The sequence below is a fragment of the Zeugodacus cucurbitae genome, chromosome 4, assembly GCF_028554725.1.
Source record: "Zeugodacus cucurbitae isolate PBARC_wt_2022May chromosome 4, idZeuCucr1.2, whole genome shotgun sequence".
Classification (NCBI taxonomy): domain Eukaryota; kingdom Metazoa; phylum Arthropoda; class Insecta; order Diptera; family Tephritidae; genus Zeugodacus; species Zeugodacus cucurbitae.
Window position 1 is genome coordinate 61,158,647 of NC_071669.1, and position 20,297 is coordinate 61,178,943.

General features: G+C 33.3%; 1 protein-coding gene across 1 annotated transcript in view; it reads right to left on the reverse strand.

The window, feature by feature from the left end:
- LOC105212457 (G-protein coupled receptor dmsr-1-like) overlaps positions 1-20,297 on the reverse strand; it is a 170,758-nt gene that overhangs the window by 54,079 nt on the left and 96,382 nt on the right. Inside the window, exon 4 of the mRNA XM_054229979.1 lies at positions 17,695-17,728. The gene's annotated coding sequence lies outside the window, so the exon portion shown is untranslated. The remainder of the gene's footprint in view (positions 1-17,694; positions 17,729-20,297) is intronic.

The window sequence follows — 20,297 nt, forward strand, 5'->3', positions numbered from 1 at the left end:
AATATGTATCTATAAGACAGAAAAAATTTTGAATTAAATATATACTTTTTCACATAGAAAAAAATATTGAAAATAGACCAATTTTTACGCGACAGAACCCATGAAACTCTTTAATTGGACTGACAATACATCGAAAGCAATTAATTTCCATTTAGCAATTTTCTGTTTCTTACCTTTCTGATTGTTATGCTTGAGCTAAATTCTTAAAAAAAACATGAATTTTTAGAAATAAAAATAAAAAATTTAATGAAATTGCCTAATTTTATTCCAACTGTATCAACATATTTTAAATTTCCGATATTCAAAGGCAGCTAATATTAATGGCATCAACAGGTTACTCATACGCAGTGGTATTCCTATAAATCTTCGTGTATTAATCTAACTGTATGTCCAAAATTAATGTCATTATATTTAATAAAGCACTAAAGAAAATGCAATTATGATTCAGAAGAGCATATTTAACTTTATAATGAAATAAATATCTCACAACAATTTTATACAAATTGACTTCTTGTACTTACTTTTTGAACTCTAATCTACTGAAAACTACTAAAAATTCGTATGCAGTCTTCAACAATTAAATGGTAGCAGTAAACTAACAATTCTTTAAATTTAAATTTGAATAAAATATATGAAAAGCTTTGTGGCTAATGCATAGCACAGTCTCTTCATATATACATATGGCTACAACTACACCAGTACTTATTGCAGTCGCCTAGTTTCTCATTTTCCACAAACACTAAACTTCACATTGCATTTATGCGCTCAGTGCATATCAAAAGCTTAATAATGACAGCAAGAAATTTCCACTTGGTTATTTGAAAAATTTCATTATATATCCTTATCAAATTGCTCAAGCAGATATGTACGCCTACAAAGACGTGCATTTACACTGACATGGAAGTGTATATAGCAGGCAAGAAATTATGACAGCACAAACAATGAAATTGAATCATTTCAACTCAATTATTTGATTTTGTTATTATTGTTGTTTATATATTGCTGTTACTGCTACATATGTAACTGTTGTCGGCTTTATTATTGCCGCTTTGCTCTTGTGAATCCAAATGTTTCACTTCATTAAGCTGATGCATTCAAGCGAAAGATGGTAGAAGTGCACTTGTGCATTACAAATGTACACGTACACAAGTGAGTGTGAGTAAATATATATAATATATATGTATAAATGTGTACATATAAATATATAAAAATCTTATGTGGACAGAGATAAGTAGAGAATATAAGTTTTAGTGAGTAGTCTGTCTGACAGGCATATATATTTCTCAACAGTGTACTTTCATATGTTGTACAGACTCTTTACTTATCAAGAAGAAGTAAATTTATATTTGTTGTTGTTATTTACTAAACATGATGTGCCATAATATTTGTACATATGTATTTTAATACGATTATATCCATGTATGGACATATGAAATTTTGTAGTTGAAGTAAACATCCCTTTGTATGTACTTATGTATATGCCAAAGTGTGTTTCATCCAGCTTATTTGCCACCGTGCGCATGCATCATCAGTGTTTGTTTATTTAGACACTGTTATCTTATGCTCTATTATGAGCTCCATGTATGTACTTAGACACTTCTTTTGCCTCATTAACTACTACTTACTTGTGCTCATAAATTGTATATTTTCTTCAACATTTTTCCTGCACTTCTGACATGTTTTGATGTCAACACACGCATGGCTACTCATTAGATGTGCGTATCCCACAGTGAAAGTTCCAATGAGTTGGGAAACAAAGTAAACATAATTTGTTAACTAAATTCGAACTAGTCCGAGAAGTATCATATTTGGATCACTGTTTTGGAAAATTAATTTAGAAAGAGAGCAAAGTTATATCGAAGAATCAAAATTGTTCAAGAAAACACAAAAGACTTAAAGAAGGTCGAAATTTAAATTCTTTATGAGTCTAAAGATTGAATAAGGCAGTTATGTTTCTATTTAGAACTAGTTTGAGACTAGTTCCAACATATCCTGAATGTATAGCATATAAAACAAGTGAGGAGACATTTATACTCTTGCAATTTATTTATTCAAATTTATTAATATAACAAACAATTTGACTCACATATTCGGCATATATATGGTACGAAGTCCATTCAAAGTTTGAAAACCCTAATATTAAGTATATGGGAGATAGATGAAGTTAGAAGTAACATATTCCCTCCAAATTTTTTCAAAATATCTGACGGACTTAACTATAATTTTGGTAAAAAGTTTGTTAGAAGTACGGAGGTCCTCATATTCGATACATAGGGTCTTGAAAACTTATGGACCAATTTCGACGATTTTAGAAGGGCGATGTCAATCTTTAAATGCAGTATTTTTGCAAAGTACTGTTCCGATATCTTCACTAATGCTTACTTTATATATTGTAAAGTAAACGATTCAGAACGATTTCAGAGTTCTGGTATATGGAAAGTAGGCGTGGTTGTGAACCGATTTGGACTATTTTCACAACATATCATTGGGAAGCTAAGAAGATATTATGAACCGAATTTCATATAAATTGGTCGTATAGTTTCGGAGAGATGGTTTTTACATACATGGGCGGAACCACGCCCAGAACTTCAGTACCATCTTTATAATGAAATTTTAGGCTGCTGGTGGTTTTCCTTACTGAATTAATGCATTTTTAGTAGTTTTCAACATAACCTTTGTATGGGAGGTGGGCATGGTTATAATCTGATTTCCTCCATTTTTGGACTGTATAAGGTAGTACCTAAAAGAAACGACTCTAGAAAGTTTCCTTGACATAGCTTTAGTAGTTTGCGAGATATGTACAAAAAACTTAGTAGGGGGCGGGGCCACGCCCACTTTCCATACAAAGCGATCCTTCATACCAAATTTTACTTCAATAGCTTAATTTATGGATTTAGTTATGGCTCTATATGTGTTTTCAGTTTTCGCCATTTTGTGGGCGTGGCAGTGGTCCGATTACGTCCATATTCGAACGGTGACAAGAAATACGTCTTCCAAGTTTCATCAAGATATCTCAATTTTTACTCAAGTAACAGATTGCACGGACGGACGAACAGACAGACATCCGGATTTGAACTTTTCTTGTCACCCTGATCATTTTGACATATATGATCCTATATCTAACTCTTTTAGGTTTAGGACTTACAACCAACCCTTATGTGAACAAAACTATAATACTCTCGTAGCAATTTTGTTGTTAGCAACTTTGTTGCGAGACCATAAAAATAGTTTCTTGAAAGACATTCGTCTAACTTATTACGCTTGTAGTCCAAATTGGTCCAAAAGTAACTTACAACTAGTTCAATTTACTACAGCGTTAAAGTATAGTTATCAACGTATCTGAGTACGTATAAAAACACAGCAATGTGTATGTTGACATACATAAATAAACATACACACTCATATTCATGAGAAACTGTCTTCACATAAATCTGTGTAATATTTGTACATTTCCAGGCAAAGAGGCGCTCATATTTATGACGACGACGAGTATTTCAGTATTTGTTTATCGCTGCTGGCATTTCCGATGCCGCTTCCTGGAATTAATGCTTCATTTGTCGATTTCTATGCTAAAGCACTTGCGACAACTATGCATAGTTAGCTTGACAATCGTTTGTCTTCAATGCTTTGTACATTTTATTGTAGTATTTGTTGAGATTTCTTCTACACAATTAAGCTTTTGTGGTACAAAACAACGTTATTAACTACTTAATGTATGCTTCTAGGCTATAAATTGCTATCTTTATGATATTTGGTGTCTGTTTTTGGAAGATAATCTATTGAAGCACAAGTTTTAGTTGACGTGTCTGAATGCACAATTGAATTGAAGTTCTTTGGTTCTTTATGATATTGTTAGATGGAAATTAAGTGTCCAATATTTTTGTTATCGAAATTATTATTATTTTTTAATTAAGGATTCAGTACTCACTTCGTCCTCATCAATTTTTATACATAGTCCCATGAACTTAAAAGAACATATTAATATATGATATGCCACTTCCTTTAGAGTCTGGTTAAATAACTGAAAATTTAGAGTCTCAAAAACTTTTTATAGAAATTTTGTTTCATTGGTGAAGCGTGAATAATGCTTTACAACTCATTAGGTTTTTGTACAACAATTATATGATCAATTTCGAGCATAACATTTACCCCAAGTTTACTTGTCTGGACGAGTACCATCTATAGAAACTAAGTGGTTTGCAATGAGGACAAAAAGCTTCAAATATTGGACAACTAACTTTACAGCTATTTTCAAAGAAAACTAGGTAGCTCTGTCCTTTCTTTTTATACCCTGAACAGGGTATATTAAGTTTGTCACGAAGTTTGTAACACACAGAATTAAGCACCCAATATGTTGAACTGAGTCGATTTAGCCATGCCCGTCTGTCTGTCTGTCTGTCTATATATATACGAACTAGTAATCCAGTTTTTAAGATATCGTTTTGAAATTTTGCAGATATTATTTTCTCTTCAAGAAGCTATTAATTTGTCGGAACTGCCGATATCGCACCACTATATCATATAGCTGCCATACAAACTGAACGATCGGAATCAATGGCTTGTAAGTAAAATTTTCGCATTTGACGTGGTATCTTCACGAAATTTGACATGGATTACTGCTTAAGGTAATAATATAATCTCCGAAGAAATTGTTCAGATCGGTTAACTATATAACTTTAACGTTTCTATCAAACAACCCGGCTAAAAAGAATTAGTAAAATGTTTTCTTTATTTTTACTTACTTTTTCTTACGTCTTTGCATTTGCTTAAACAAATAGTTACTAAAAGAAATGCACCTGTGAAGGGTATATTAGCTTCGGTACAGTCGAAGTTAACGTTTTTTCTTGTTTTGCAATACGAGAGTGTCGAAGTTTTCGAATATTTCAATATAGTATAATATTCAATTGTCGTTCATGTACAACTGAGTGTTGTTTTTTTGTGCTTTTCATGATTTTAATTCTGGAAGTTGCAACAGTTCATCATTTTGTATCAGGAGCATACTCATTGGTTGGTTAAGGAAGATCGTTCGGGATATTCTAAAGCAAGAAGTGGTATAACTTTACAACTCGTATAAAACTGTATCCTTTTAGTATTTAGTCAAGGGCCCTACGGTCAAGCTAAATATGTTCGATCGATTCGAATGGAAATACGAAAATGACGAATCCAACATACAACTGGTATAAATCATATGAACTGGCATAATCGAAAGGCAAGTAGTTATACCACAGTATCTATATAATCATTATCATTTCATTTTACTGGATAACTTTGCTGTTGTTTTCACAGACTTCACATGTAAATTTTTTGTGAAGAGAGTAGAACAAAAAGTACAGAGAAGTGGCAAAGTGAAGAAGGATAATATTTATGAGTCCTGCCTTAAATGCTATGGATTACTATTAAGCAAAATATAATTTTTTGCTTATTTTACTTCCTTAATAAAATCGCACAGTTGCCTAGCTCACCGAATTAATCCCATTAAGGCATTTAAGGCGCGCATTAAACTTAAGTCACTTTGCAATTTAACTTATTTTACTGATTTCCGATAACATCTCTATAGAATCGCTGACAGATTACTAACATTTATGCAAATATAACAAATATATAAAGGCAGCTTCTCTTGTCGGGATATATTTATATATTATATACAATATAGCTATGCAGTTTATCAACTGCGTACAGCAAATTTATCAAAAGCCATAATGAGACACGCACACTATTGCGCCCAGCATGAAGGTCATCACCCACAACGCCACTTGACCCTACACAAAACGGCTGCCAAAAACAAAACACAAAAAGAAAAGTGGAATATGTTTTTCTTTTTCTTTTTGCTGTTGAATAAAACACCAAACTTAGCCACTTTGATTGCCGCACCGCAAACGGCAACACACAGAGGAATTGTGTCAAGAAACCAGAAGCCGAGAGGACTACTGAATGGAATGGCAGCAAAAACTAAAAAACCAAAAAAGGAAAATGCTAATAGCATTGAATTCCAGTAAAGCAAAAGGAAAAGCAAAACCAACAAAAATAAAGCAAACGAAAACTAAAGCAAAAGGGATGCTAAGAGAATGCGAAGAGAGCACGCCTATTATGCAAATAAGCCAACAAAAGCACTTTGTAAACATTCAAACAAGGGAAGCGGCGCGTTGACTGGATGAGTTCTTTAAATGTATACGAAAGGAAAGTATGCGCTTTGTTTGAGGCAACGCCGCGATATGAGAAATTTCTATGGAATTCTACTTTATTGCTCTCCCCTTCAAGCGCTCAACTTTAAAAATGTGAGACAGTTACAAATCAGAAATTGATATATGTCTAAATGTGTTAGCATAGCCCTTTGCAATGCAAGTGGTGTACTTGTATATAGGGTAGATGGATGTGTGGCTGCGTAGGCATTCGCCAAGTAACCAAGACAAATGATAATGACTAATGGGTGAAACATAAGCGCAAGCGATGGAGCATCAATAAAAGCCATTATGCATACTCACAAATATCTGTCTGTGTGTGTGTCTGTGTGTATGTTAGTATATATTAGATTATATATGTATGTAGGTTGTATGTATGCGTATACAAGTAGGCTTGTTGTTTTAGTAGAAATTTGGTTAAAAGCAAAATTGTGTTAACATGCGAAAATAAGTGCACGAAATAACTCACTCGAATTCCATAGCAAAAACATGGAAAACGAGGAATTGAAATGTTTAATCGAAAGCTTAAATGGATGAGGGAATTAAAAAAAGAGAAAAAGTAGTAAAAAAGAGTAAAGGAGTAGTGATATGAGTTAGACAAAAACAGCTGTGGCAGTTCACTTTATAAGAGTTTGCTAAAAAACCGATGGAATAAGAAGCACCAATATTTTTTTTTAGTATATCTGGTACTCTCGGGAGATTAAAGCTTTCACCATTATCACAGAATTTCATGTTTCAATAATTATAGTTATAGTGTCTTCTATTGCCAGCTTAATACTTCTAACTTAATCTTTCTGCGAGTAAGAGAGCTTCTTGTTGTTCGTCTGATCGAATTATATATACAGCTGGAGAGCTTAATTTATTAACTGTACGCGGAATAAATTTGAATATCTGAATCGATGAGGCGGCACTTTGGCGAACTTGAACGGGTGTTTGTTTCATAATGAACAGACTTAGTTTGGAACAACATTTGGTGCTAACATATGGCTCCAAATGCAGCAATCGAAAAATGGGCCTATCGGCTGTTGGAACCAGCCGCGGCGGCTGTAATATTAATAACGCTGAATTCTTGGCCATATTAACAAAATATTAGGTAGGCAAATATCTCTCTTCCGCTTCATAATACCCCCTCGTAGAAACCCCCCTCCTTATATGCGAATAACTCTGACAGCCACTTTTCACAAGCATCTTTTGATTGATTCGGTCCAGAAGGTTTTCTTACATCAAATCATGCGGCACCCAAACATCAAGCTTTTTTGTGTATCCAGCCTTCTGCAGATGGTTTAAAATGGTTTGGTGACTAACTACCATCTCCTTGGTCGATGTCACGAGATGCTACATACCGGTCTAACTCGATGTTTTCCATGATTTGATCGGTATTCCTCGTCAAAGGTCTGCCGCCGGCTGGCTTAACCATGGTGTCGTTTTCACCCGCTCTGAATCGTCGAAACCATTCCTCCGAAGTTCGAAGTGATAGAGTACCATCCCCCCATTACACCATTAATCTCACGGAACGTTTCTCTAGCGGATTTGCCCTTAACTAGTGAATTCCATTACATATTGAACGCAGTATCCAAACTAATAATGCATAGCGTAGTTTCAAAGGTTATGTCAAGACCTTTCAAAGATGTGTAGTATTGCCAGATACGAGCTCTGTAGCGCTTTATATATAGTCGCGAAATTCAAAAGACAAAGGGGCTGAAGGGAGATATTTGACAACCTAATATAAACGCTTTATTTCTTCTTGAGAACCACATGTCTAAAAAACCCTTTGGTTGAACTCCATCTGAATAAGCAGCATAACTTATTGATAACCCAAACCTTTCAGTATAGAAATATATGAATATACCCGTAGTAACGCTAGTATTCTCTACTCTATATTAAATAATCAATATTCTACATCGATTGTGATTCAAAAGAAAGACTTACAGTTTCTACGTATCTTCAGTGAATATATTATAGTTTCAGTAATTATTTGCATTTCTTTACAATTAAAAATTTTTTGTAAAAAAACAATTTATTAAAAAATTATTATTCTTCAATTTATTTTTTCCAAAACCCTCAATGATCTCTAGTTGTTTTTTTTCTCATTATTTTTTGTCCTCAAAACTTTTTGTTTTCTATTTTCTTCCCTTTTAATTTAGTATACTAACTTACATTATGTAATTTAAGGCAAAAACTGCCAACTGGCAGCAAAACTGTAAAATCATTTGGCAAATAACCAAATTGAGCTTAAGGCGCAAAGAAAATGAAAAACCACAAGGCTGAGAAAAACCACAGGCATTTTCTTAGTAAGTGATTTTAGTGCGTTGTAAATATGCATAATTTAATAGCGCACTCATACGAGGGCTGAATTAAAGTTTATAGAACTAAAATTTAAATAATATTTAAAAACAATTTGAAATTACTTTTAACACTTGATTGACCACTTGAACACTACTAAGCAGTTTTGGAGACACCAGATTCAAAAGGTTCATATTTTTTAGTTTAAAAATGTTTTCAAAATCAACCAAGGTACAATCAAATCCTATCATTGATACATGTAAGGTAACCCTCGTAAACAGAATGCATGAAATCACAATTTTTATTTGCCTTGCACCATATTCTTCTCGCTTGTTTACTTATTTTTCGTATGTACGAGCGTATAAATATTTTAAATTTACTTTGTCAAGTACAATAAATAAAGCGCAGCAAGGCTGCCAATTATTTTTGAGAAAAAGTCTCTGCTGGTGGCAGCCTTAATACACTCAAACACACTACTACTACTCACATAAATATTCATTCACACATATTACAAACGAACGAATTTGAATTGCAAAAAATACAAAGTCCTTGTGTGGCTTCAATGCCAGCTTAGTGCTTTGAAAATTGAAGAACGAAATTTATGAACCGAATTTCTTTGATTCGATGATGAGCAGTATATTTTGTAGTGTAGTTCAAATAAGAAAGAGAAACCAAGTATTTGATATTTTACTTTAAAAATTTTTCGCCAAAAGAAATTTTGAATTCTTGAAGGAAAAAGAGCAAATTTTTAAAATCGAGAAGGAGACAAACTCCCTACCAACATATGTATATAGAATACATGTACCTCAAATTAAAGGTGGCTGTTCTCAACTAGTTAAATATTCATCCTTTGATTTTCCGCATTTTAGTATAGTACCTCTCATTGTTTCTTTCAATTATTAAATTTGTCAACACAACCAAAAAACGAACTGTATAATTTTCAGGACCAAAGATAGCCAAAAACCACAAAAGATGGCATACCAAACGATTGGTCGATAGTGCGTAAGCTGTTCCGATTTGGGAAAAGATTTGCATGTTCTAATAAGCGGATGCAGATGTATGTATATAGGTGAACTAGGGGTGTCCAGAATGTAAGGATTGCTTATGAAACAATCTTATAAAATTAATCTATTGTAAGATTCTTACATAACATCTCTATAAAGTTAGAGGCAAGGTTTAGCAGGTGGTATTTCATTGATTATATTATAACAAATATGACAACTCTCTCAAAAACACTTTCAACTGAAAGTTTCTTTTTGTTAATTGTTTTTATTTGTATTTTAGACTTTAAATTTTAAAACGTGTGGAGCTTTTTACACCGTGACGAAATTTCGTTGCGTAACACAATTTCGTTGCATTCGCTAAATTTTACCACCGCCCTTGAAAATTTCTCATTTCAATAGCCACACCCTCATTTTATATACAGACCAGTTTATATAGGCATGTGTACAAATGTGTCAGCCTCCTCGTTTGTCAGATTTGTTTGCATTTGCACATTTCCTTTGGCTTTTGCGCTCTTCTATTTACCAACATGCATGTCCAAATTTCAGTTGTGTGTGGAAAAATTCAGTTATTCCTGCATAAATATACGACTGCACATACATATGCAATAGTGCACAGTCATGCTATCAGTCTCATATGCCTTACCTACTTTTTGGGGCACAAAACCACAACGACATCAACAAAAGGCACATGCTGTGCACTCAATATGTTGCTGACATTGTGGTAGGATCAGATTTATGAGCAGCAATGCTTGCAATATTCACAGCGCCTCTAAAGCTATCATGGAATTTAGAAGTAAAGCTCTGGTTTTCGATACAGCCTTCTGCAGTTCTTTTAATTGCGTATATTAGTTTCAAAAATATTCTAAAAATTTGAAATTGCAATAAAAATAATATATAAATGAATAGTTCATAAATCCCAAAATTAGAAAATCTTTAAAGAATTGGAAAAAATATGAAATAAATTAAATAAATAAAACAGATTTTTTTTTAATATTGTAGCCTTGTATATTAAATATTGGAAATTGTAGTTGTCCAATTATATTGAAATTTGATTCGGAGCAATCTTGCCACCTTAACACATATGTATTTGTATTGAAATTGAAATATCAGCAGTATTGTCATTAACTGTGTCATAAAGTAAGTGATTTTTACAAAGGTACCATTCTTAGCTAACATAAATTTCAGCCTCCTTTGGGTACCAAAAGGATAGTGAACATTCAGTGATATAATAATTAAAGAATGAAACTCTCTAGATCTCTTAAAATTCAATCCCTCACAGAAGTAATTTCATAGCTTGTCACCAGTTTCCAGGCATTCCGCCATGACCAATCATCTATTACAGTTTTAAACAAACAGACCTTAGGAACTATGTGTCAAAAATTAGTATCAGTGGCTTGCTTTCAAAAACATTAATTTTCTCACTGCAAGAGTTCCTAAATGGAAAGTGGATTGTGCTGCCAAGTTTCACCTTGAACTTTCAATTAGCCGCAAACAAGTTCTCTGTACTCCACTTTCAGTAGCTTCGACCTAACAAAATAATCTTCGCTGACTACATTTTCTGTGTCTATTTACCATGAGGTTGGGAAATGCGAAATTAACGTACAAAAAAAAAAGACACGGATTGAAATAAATTAAAAGAAATCAATTTTACAATGTTTAGTTGAAGAAAAGTAATCAATATAATCTCTACATCCAAGAAGGTTAAGATCGATTACTCCGTTTAATAATATTTGTACCAAAATCTTGTGAAATTAAGAATTCAAAATGACGTCACAAAGTACAATTATTAGTTAGATTAGGTTAGATTAGCTTTCGGAGCCGAAGGTCATGGGATCCATATTGAATAGTTAAAACACTGGTCCATTATCATGCTAATATCTAATATCTAAATATTTAGGTACAGATCAAGACACTCCTGCTTACTCTCGTGTTAGCTCGTATTACAAACTATTACAAACTATGATACATTTATTGTTTCATATTGTTCAGACTACTCTTGCTGGCGATGGCGGGTGTGGTATCAATATATCATGGGTTCTTTAATCTTATGTATCAATAATTAAGGAACAATGTTGAATATATATGATAAGTGGACACGCCAGGGAATGATACATTAAGCTATTTGAAGTCAGTAGATCCAGTTCTCGGTGACGGATAGTCGTATATTCATACGAAAAGAAAGATATATTATTTGTATAATATTCAACTTTCCTGTTTAAATGTTTGTGTTATCACAAAAATAATAACGCAAGTATAACATTATGTCTATTTTAATGACAAACACCCGTTATAAAATACATATATCAACTAAAAAATGCTTAAAGTGCCATTTGTCTATTTCTCACAAATATTTTTCATTTTTTTATTTCACTTTCTACTATGAGCCAACTAAAGTTTAAATTGCCCACAATTGCATAAAATTAAAGTCGAAATAAATCGAGGTTAGACACAAAATGTTTTTCTAACAGCCTTTGTTGCCAGGATAATCGCATTCGCAATGATGAGGAATGAAAAATAAAATAAATTTTAAGGCAAATGCAAAGTGACGAGTGCTGGAGAATACACAAGTATTTCTACCTTTTGTGTAAGTAACTATGACACTTTTTACTCAGTTATGCATATTTGCTTGTCTCCCTATTTGAGTCTCTTTTTGTATGTGTTTGTGTGTGTGTGCTTGCTGTCTTTGCCTTCAAAAATTCGTTGCTGCCACACAACTTCGTCGCCAAATGCTCGAAGGCGTGGCAGAGCATTTACACAGCATAGAAGCTGGTAAGAGCCTACATTTATTATTGTCATTGCTGTATTTGTAAAGTTGTTTTTGTTTTTTTTTTTGTTTCGAATGAGAAAAAGGCAAGCAATCCCCGGAGGCCTGCAAAGTGAAACTGAAAAGGAAAACACCTTAACAAAGAAATACTGTGGTTTTTAGGGGCCGGTCTGTGTCCATAATGCACAAAACGCCTAAATTTTGTGGTTTGCTGGTGTTGTTGGTTTTTTTCTTGTTGCTGTTATTGTTGCTGTTGGCTCACTGAGTGAATCCGCAGTTGTAATGGGACTTGTAAAGCACTTGAAATTGCGACCGTGTTGTTTAGCTTTACACAGCCCACAGCATAGCATAGCATGGCATAGCACAAGGTACATAACAGCAGCGCATAGCAGCTGAAGTATCATTGAGGGATAGCTTGAATATTATTACGGGCATTATTATTGCCATTCTATTTTATCCAGTTGCCAGTTGGCAGCGCAACGAGTGGTAATCGCATTAATGCAGATTTATGTGGGAATAACCGTTGCTTAGTTGGTTGGTATATGATACATTAAGCCTTAATTCATAATTTTGGAAAAAGCTAATTTCATTTCCTTTTAGACTTTTGTATACATTGTTTGGTGGTTATGTTTTGAATGCTTTAAATTTTAGAGAGAGAAAAAAATATACAAAAAGTCAACAAAATATTAAAAAACCTAATATTTTAAATATAATTTAGTTCCTAAGTAAGTAAATATATTCTTTTACTGTATGTTTAGACAATTATTATGAAGGGTTGAGAGTAAAAGCAGCGTTTGTCACGCAAAAAATGGACTTACGAAAACTAAGCGGCTTCGGAATTTGGCTTTGCTAAAGACAAAAACATTAGCCAATTGTTAAAAAAAAGTATGGAATTTTTACTGCAACAACAACAAACATATTAAAAGCGAAGTGCAGGTACAAATTATTTTCTTTTCATACAAAAAATTACCCAGAAACTGATAGGAAGTTAAGTTTTGAGCATATAAGGTATTTTGCTGTGGATCCTTAGAGCATTACATCTTAACAGCAAATCAATAAAAGTCGATACATAAGTTTGATGCTCGATCATAAAATAGTCACCAAAAAGAAGCTCGAAAGCCTTAAGCTCCAGTGTGAAATACAGGAAATGATGATGACAAACTACTCGATATAATATTTGTAAACAACAATCTTCATTAAGATTAACATTTGTATTGATAAACGATTCAAAAGGTACATGAATTAATGGACCAAGATCATGCCCACATATTCTAGTCTTTCCAAAAAAAAAAAAAAAAACGTAGAGATTACATTAAGCAACTTTTTCCTAAAATGTGTGGCCTGAAGTGTGGCCCATTGTGGTCCAAAATGAGTTCCAATTAAACACCAAACAAAAACTCGTTAATTTTAATCACTTTTTCAGATTTTATTTTAGAATAGAGAATTCGGGGAAGATATCCTCTGTAACTCAGCTAAGGGTTCCTCAGGACTTGCTCATTATTCTTCCCATTTCACCTTACCAAGCTTTTGAAGGTGAGCACTCAGGGTTAAGTATCAATGTTGCACAATTTCTCAGTCCTTCGTTGTAGAAGGTTTTTTATTATTACGAAAACAAATAAAACCCATGTTGCGGCATTTTTAAAAGTAAATAATCAAGAATAATTTATTCAGTTAATTTTTATGGCCTAACCGACGTAGTAATATGAATACTTGTGTAATCATGTATACTTTCAATCAAACTCATTACTCATTACTCATTGCATATTTCATAGTTTCAGAACTATAATCTGTCTAGCACTATAAAATAACACATCTACACAAAAAAAAGTTTTGTCATGCCCTGAGGCACTTACTTTGTGGCGATATGTTTTTGGGGTCGCTGAATTCGAATCCGAGGACCCATAAGATCAGGGTTTTGAGATAACCCCAGCAAACCAATATGGCGGATAGCGATTCATCGGATTCGCTTGAAACTCGTTTTTCTGTGGTTTTTGGGGTCGCTGATTACGAATCCTGTGTCGGTTTTTCAGAAATCAAAATGGCGCATGCAATATGCGGAAGTTTTAAAATATGTCCGCCATATTAGTTAGCCATTTTTTTAATTTTTAAAAAGTAACGTCAAATTCGTAATCAGCGACCCCAAGAATCCAAGAGTAACGAGTTTTAAGCGATTCCGATGAAATTTTCAAATAAAAATGTCCTCCATATTGGATCCGCCATTTTGAATTTAAAAAAACCGACGATGTGGCTCTGCAATTATTCCACAAGTGACTTCTAATAGGAAAAAATAAAACAAAGTATATTTAGATATCACATTTCTCATCTTCAACGCTTTCGCAACACTGCGTTAAAATCTAATTTTTAAACATTCCAGCTGATGTACCACGCGCCCGCCCCAGAGACATAAATCCCACAATTATTAAATTTTCGCATTAACTGTTTCAATAAATTGAACTTTTCTCAAGAGTAATACAAATAGAAGAGCAGTGGCTTAATTACGCTAAGAGAGTGCAATACTTATATATAAGTATGTTTGTACGGGTATTTTCTTTGAGCAACGCAGCAATCACTTCGATGGAAAATTTTCAACGAGTGTGCACAGAAGAAGATAAGGATATGAGAAATGAGGAAACTGAAGCAGAAGGAAGGAATAAAAAAAACACATTTTTTAAATAGAGCCAATTAGATACTTTATAAAAATGATGTAGTGCATTTAATTAAGCACTTGATGATGATGATTAGATGAAAAACAATAACAATAAATGCAATATTATTGTTGAAAAGTGAAATGTGTTTTCTTGCATTGAAAGCACCTATTTGGATGTTACGTATACGCAGTGGCAAACCTTTGGAGATAAATTCTGCTTCAAAGCTTCGAAGAAGATCTGTACACATCTAAGTGCGGATAAATAATACATAATATTATTAAAATATTTTAAAGAGAAAAATGTGATCTTCTAACATTGATGAAAGAAAATTTGATGGTACGTATACGCAGTGGCACACCTTTTCATTCAACTTTGATACGTTAATTTATATAGAAAATTTTAATTAAAATAATTATTTTTAGTAAAAAAAAAACTGAAGAAACTACTGATAATAACTGAATTATGTGCTAATATATTTTCATATATATATTTGCACTGGTAGCACATTCCATGCAATAAATGCTTTAATGAGATTACAGCAACTCAATCGATTACGTTTTTCTTTTGCCGTCGGAAATGTTCGCATCGCAACGCACTCACCAAATTATGAATGTTAATAAAATTTAAAGACACACCGAAATTGCCAACAAATCAAATGAATGTCAGAAAGTAAATGGCGAGCGACCAAGCAAAGCTAACAGTAAATAAAAATGTTGACATTTAATTTAAAATTATGCGCACTCCTACACAAAAAACACAACAACACAAACACTTTTTACTTGGAAATAAATTATATTTTTTTACACAAACAACAAAATACGAGCTTTGGCATTAAAAAACGCAGGTATGTATGCCTGTGCGTAGGCACGCGAAACCAGAGTAGCCAGCGGTTTAACGGTAATAATCGCTTTGACAGAAAACAGAACAACGAATGGAAAACAGCAAAAAAAGAAAAAACAAAAGACAGAGCAAAAAGCAGGCGACAAACAGCAAAAAAAAAAATAATAACAATAAAAAGTAGAAAACAAAACGCATAAAAGCATATTTTCAGGCGCGTAAAATATGCCAAAATTACGCATTTCATTGTTGTTGCCATGAAAACAGTGGACAACAATTTAATGTAATGAGCAATTGGCTGGCATGAGACGCTTTGCCCAGCAATAAGCTACGCTCATAAGCGCTACTTGTTATTGTTGTTAGCCACAACATTTCTTTTGCAAACACAGAAACAGACATACTTTTGTTTGTGGTTAAGTGTGTTGTGTGAGTATAAGTATAGTAGTACGTGCGAATTATTGGCTGCCGCTTTATGACCAACTTGAACTGTTGTCTAGCACTTTGCCACGAAACGGTCGTATTTCGTGCAAAAAATATGCGAATGCGTTAATATGTCTGTTTAAATGTGCGTATTGGTTATGACCCCGAAAGTAATCGAATTTGGCAGTGAACTTTCTAACGCCCACTCATATACAATTAAGTGGAGATTAAAGCGTAAGAAATTATGCATAACTGTATAAACTCGTTTTACGAAAAGTACGCGAGTTAATTTTAAGAAAAATATATAATTTATACAACTAAAAGACTTGAAGTCTGTTTTTTTATTATACTCTCGCAACAAATGTTGCTAAAGAGAGTATTATAGTTTTGTTCACATAACGGTTGTTTGTAACACCCAAAACTAAACGAGTTAGATATAGGGTTATATATACCAAAGTGATCAGGGTGAAGAGTGGAGTTCAAATCCGAATGTCTGTCTGTCCGTCCGTCCGTCCGTCTGTGCAAGCTGTAACTTGAGTAAAAATTAAGATATCTTGATGAAACTTGGCACACTTATTTCTTGGCACCATAGGAAGGTTGTTTTTCGAGCAAATGAGCAAATGAGCAAAATCGGATCACTGCCACGCCCACAAAATGGCGAAAACCGAAAACACATAGAGTACCATAACTAAGCCATAAATAAAGCTATGGAAATAAAATTTGGTATGAAGGGTCGCACTATAAAGGGGCATATTTGTAATTTTTTTGGGGAAGTGGGCGTGGCCCCGCCCCCTACTAAGTTTTTTGTACATATCTCGCAAACCAATAGAGCTATATAAACCAAACTTTTTGCAGTCGTTTTTTTTTAGCCACCTCCTAGAATAGTCCAAAAATGAAAGAAATCGGATCATAACCACGCCCATCTCCCATACAAAAGTTAGGTTGAAAATTACTAAAAGTGGGTTAACTCACTAACGAAAAACGTCAGAAACAATAAATTTCACCTAAGAAATGGCAGATGAAAGCTGCACTTAGATTTTTTTACAAAATGGAAAATGGGCGTGGCGTCGCCCACTTATGGGTCAAAAACCATATCTCAAGAACTATTCGACCGATTTCAATGAAACTTGGTTTGTAATAGTCCCATCCCAATGATATGTTGTGAAAATAGGCCAAATCGCTTCACAACCATGCCTACTTCCTATATACCAGAACTTTGAAGACAATCTAAATCGTTTACTTTACAATATATAAAGTAAGTACTAGTGAAGATATCGGTGCAGAGCTTTGCACAAATACTACGTTTATAGTGTGGCAGCCCATTCTAAAAATCACCGAAGTCGGAACAAAGGTTGTCAAGGCACCATATATCGAACATGAGGACCTCGGTGCTTCTAACCTAATATTATGGTTTCAATGGACTTTATACAATATATATGATGAATATGTGGGTCAAATTGTGTATTATATAATATTAATAAAGTTAAATACATAAATTGCGAGAGTATAAAATGTTCGGTTACACCCGAACTTAGCCCTTCCTTACTTGTTTTACTTACATTTTTGCAAATACAGGATTATCCCCAGAAGTATCTGTAAAACAAAGAAACTAGTTTGATTAGCTTGTTCTTAATATCCAAATACCTGCTTAAAAACTTTAAGAATATGTTATAGCCAGGTTTGCAAATAATACAAATTTCTGAAATAAAAATTGAAAGTTGTTATGTATTCATACATACATATTGAGGATCTCATGAGACATAAGTTCAATTTTAAATGAAAACAAATATTCTTAAAATCTTTTTGAAAACTTCATTTACTATTTAAGAGAGAATTCTCCAAAAAAATAAATAATCATTTCGACCAAATTTCTCATTATTTTTAAGAAGACGCTCCAGCCGAACACAATATTGATTTCGGGTTTCCAAGATGAACGACTTAATTAGCTGAAGGGAAGAACAACACTGGGTCAAAATGCCGGTGGAAAATGATACCACAGCTGAAGAGAAACATCATTAAAATAATAAAGCAAAAGGAAATCAAAGCAGCTCATTTCCATGGATTTCCAGTAGAGTCATTTATTCACGGTGATGAAAGTTGTTTAGATTATAGTACAGTTGAGATAAAATGAAAGCTAATTGGAAACTATATATTTCGACTCGTTACCATTTATTTGTTTATCTTAACTTTAAATGATATTATAAGGACTAAATATGTCGTATTCGAAATTCAATAACTTTAGCCTAGAAGTGATATACCAGTTGGTCGTTCTTGAAGAAACAAACATTTTATCATATTCTTGTAGAAATGGTACCAAAGTCTAATAAATGCGTTTTTTTAATGTATGCAGAAGATCTAATTCTGAAAGTATTTAATGCATTACACTTGGTGGTAGCAAACGAAGACTTGAAGCAGACCATTCACAGTCGAATTTATTCGACGAACTATTCATCGAATAAGAATTACAATTGTCCGTTTACTAGTTCGAACATTGCTAACGAATATCATTTGTAGAAAATTTTCAACGAGTAAAAGGTAAGTAAGGTTATCACTGTATAAAACTTTTTACAAATGTTTTTCGTGCGAGCATTGTCATATGATCAGTTGAACGCAGCATATTCATTTCCATTTTCTCGAACACAAAATTTGAACATTAGTACTGCCACCAACGACAAAAATTTGGGTAACAAATTCGATTGAGAATGGTCTGGTTCAGGCATAGCTAAGACTTTGAATAAGAATAAGTAGAAGAACTTACCTTAAGTTTGAGTTTAAAAAAGTATATGGATTTTGTACTCAACCAATATAGCTCAAGTTGCTTTAAAGTTATAGGCAAAGAACAATATTATTCATATGATTTACGATGATTTTTTCTTTTTGAAATATATTTGTGGAATATCTTAAAGTGTATTACTTCTTAATTTGTAGATACATTTTGAGGCTTTTTTGAATCATATCAAATTCACTTGGCACACTAAACACTTTACTCATAAAGTAATAATTCTTATTCATACGCAAACTCATTAATTGCCAAGTTAATTGCGCTCAAGCAAAATGCTGTCTGCAAACGCGAATTGAATTTCCATAATCGAGTGTCATGTCAACTCAGTAATTGTGTGTGTAGACAAAGCGCAATAGTACAATAGTATAATGAATAACTACTTACTCGCATTTATTGCATTGATAAATAATAATTAAACAAATATAATAGATTGCAGTATAATTACATTTACAATAAATGGGCATCCCCATACATTTCGTCTACATTTGTGTAATTAATACACAATTATTGCTATATTTCATTAACGCAAATAATTCAACGAACGTTAATTACAATTACAGCAATTACACATTAATCTATAAGTACAACTACATAAGCATTCGCAAATGTGAGGAATGTGTTGAAAAAGCAGTGAAATACTGAGTGTAATCGTTTGCTTGTGTTGAAATGTGTGTAGTTGTGTGCGTGTAATTCATTACAGTTGTAATCAGTAAGTAATTGCATTTCTCGCGAATGCCAATTGTTAATGATTTCATTTATACAATGCGTTAATGATGCGAGTATGATAAATGGTTGAATGAGCAGCAATATTATCGATATAATTGCTTGGTAATGTGTGGAATGAGTATGGTATGCAATTACCATAAATCAAAATTATATTCCATAGCAATGCATTAACAGCATCTCTGCTTTACTTACACACATTTTTCTTGTATGTCTCACTCATAGACTACTTGAAGGTTTCTTAAAGAAACTTATGATTACATATATGTATTTTAAAGATCTCTGCCCATACTTTACCAGTGTAATAATAAATACTTAAAGTTCACAAAATAATTTTCTTTACCCTAACAAAAAACCTGTTGCTCCTACGTTAAGGCTAAAATTTAAACCCTCGCCTTGTCTCCTTTTGAAAATTGACCAACCAGAAGGACATCATTACGCAGTACGCACAGCTCGACCATTAATGCTTCCACTACCCATTAGTTAGTAAATAATGATGCGCAAGGCCAGCTCTGTTTGCATATGGCTTCCGCTCCCCTCTGCTCCAACTTATGTCCTTGCCAACTTACTCTAGACGCTCTCACCTTCCTTTCTTTATACATATCAGCCCTTTTGCGCTTATCCTATAATTTATAACTCTAGTGCCAGCACCTATCT